The following is a 2,615-nucleotide window of genomic DNA, read 5'->3' on the forward strand; positions in this document are numbered from 1 at the left end:
AGTAGATTAGAGCAGAATTCCAGAAGCACGTTGGCTTTTGAAGGCCAGTTAAGGATATGAACCTTCGTCTCAATGCCAGAAAACAGTTTTAGGCAGGGAAGAAACATTGAGAATTGCATTTTAATCACATCACTCTGGATGCTTGTGGAGAATGCATTCAATGGAGGAAAGAACATATACAGTAGTTTAGAATCTATTAGAAAGCTGTTGCCTAGAGGAGACAAGAAATATTGGTGTCTTGAATTGGGACAGAATACTTAAGATTACCATCAATGAGTATGGGATTCCCAATTTGGCATGCACTGCCCCCTCCTCAACACTCAGAACCAAATCGGATTTAGCTGATAATTAGAATAAGGATTGTAAGCTTACCAGAGGCAAATTTAAGTGTAATTTATGTAAAGCACTTGGAAAGAATAAGTTACATGGTATGGTACCTAAAATCAAGAAATATCCTTCTACTTTTATTTATTGAGGTTTGAAATGCAACTGTGCAGCCTTATGATATTTCTTGGAGCATTTGGTTTCAAGGCTGCTTTTTGTACTTCTACTGAAACTGTCTTTGCATTGGTTCCTTCCCTCTGGTATCTCACATTCTCTCTGGCATTTTATATTCACTCTGCTGTCAAATTTAATTATTTGTCTCATTGGATCAAGAGATTAGAATCATATCTTTCCCATTGTTGTTCACATTATTTCACTCGTCATTTATACTGGTACTTCATTTAAAGATAGTATGAGTCTATGAATGTCGTTACCAATCCACATCTATTAAAATCATCTCTGTTAGTATTCACCATATTTTTTAAATTGTTTTCTTCACCAGTAAATATACTGAATATCTGTGGAAAACTGCTTAGTGATTTCAAATGTCTGTTTTCTGTGTGACTCATTCTCATTATGTGCTTTAGCAGTAGTAAACGCGAATTAAAATATTTTATGGTTTTCTGCACAATGGTTCTGCCCTGGTCACTTTAACATAAGAGTGAAAGCGTATATTATGTATAATCTATTTAACCTCTGTTATCACAGTATTTGAAAGTTATGTTAATTATATAATGCTCAGATCTAGAAGTTCTGTGTAGAGATAACATGTTGGAACCATAATTTGCTCATGGCCCCTTGCATTTTCTGATTTCTCAGGGTGTAGATAATAGGATTCAGTAAGGGTGTGATAACAGTGTAAAACACAGCAAGGACTTTATTGCCTGTGAAACTATTGAATGGCCAGGCATAGATAAAGATACAAGGTCCAAGAACAGAGTGACCACAATGATGTGTGCAGACAGTGTGGACAGAGCCTTGGAGAGCCCTCCAGATGGTCTTTGTTGTACAGTGATCAGGACAACAGTGTAGGAGACAAGCAGGAGGATGAAACAGGTGAATGAGAGCAGCCCACTGTCAGCAATGATGAAGAATTCCAGGGTGTATGTGTCCATACAAGCAAGCTTAATCACAAGGGGAAGGTCACAAAATATATTGTCTATGACATTGGGGCCACAGAAAGGCAAGTTTACTGTCAATACCAGCTGGCTCATGGTGTGTACAAACCCAATTGTCCATAAAAGTATCACAAACCCACTCAGCAGCCTGTGGCTCATGATTGTCCTGTAGTGCAGGGGTTTGCATATGGCTACATACCTGTCAAAGGCCATGGCTATCAAAAGAGTCATCTCAGCACCCCCAAAGAAGTGCATAAAGAACATCTGGGTCATGCAGCCCCAAATGGAGATGGTCTTGTGTTCGTTGAGTAAGTCTGTGATCATTTTGGGTGTGGTGACAGTGGAGAGACACATATCCAGAAAGGAGAGGTTTCCCAGGAGGAAGTACATGGGAGAATGAAGAGTGGAACTAAATGTCACTGTGACCATAATGAGAGTATTTCCCAAAACAGTAGCACTGTAGATTAAGGAGAATGTTACAAAGAAGAAAATCTGAAGTTCCCGTTGTCCAGAAAATCCTAGTAAAATAAACTCAGTCACTACAGATCCATTTTTAAGATCCATTTACTTGATTCAGAAAGGCTCCAGAAGTTCTTTTATACCAAGAGAAAACAAAAGTAAAGCCATAATTAGCACTGATGTTTTCCTATTTCTATTTGATGAATAATAGTTGAACTTATGAAAATATATAATATTAAACATATCAGCATCACTGTCTATAATTTGAAATTATTTTGTAGGTCACATCACTTTGAAACAATATTATAGTTATGCAGCAATTAAAAAGCATTTGAAGGAGTGGAAATTTTATTTTCTATTGATTTATTCTTTTAAATGACCCTCTTTTATCAATTGATCTTGATTGTTACTAATTTGCTCACTTGGAAAAATTAGATAAGTTGTTACATTAGTGTTTATTTTGCCATTTATTATCACTATTTTCTGTCACCTCTTGAGATTATCTTACAATATATAAGGAATAGAGAATTTGAAAAACGAGGAAATTGTATTGTCCTGTATCAGTGAAGTAACTTGTTAAGACCATTCCATATTTCTACAATAAATAAAGAAAATGTACACACACACACACACACACACACACACACACACACTCACACACACACACATACACACACACACACAACCTAGGGCTAATTTGTACATGAAAGAAAT

The 2,615-nt window shown here is 36.4% G+C and overlaps 1 pseudogene; it reads right to left on the minus strand.

Moving 5' to 3' along the window:
* Positions 1–1,068: 1,068 nt before the first annotated feature.
* Positions 1,069–2,009, minus strand: LOC125283587 (olfactory receptor 4L1-like; annotated as a pseudogene).
* Between the last annotated feature and the right edge of the window lie 606 nt (positions 2,010–2,615).

This window comes from Ursus arctos, unplaced genomic scaffold (assembly GCF_023065955.2).
Source record: "Ursus arctos isolate Adak ecotype North America unplaced genomic scaffold, UrsArc2.0 scaffold_31, whole genome shotgun sequence".
Taxonomy (NCBI): domain Eukaryota; kingdom Metazoa; phylum Chordata; class Mammalia; order Carnivora; family Ursidae; genus Ursus; species Ursus arctos.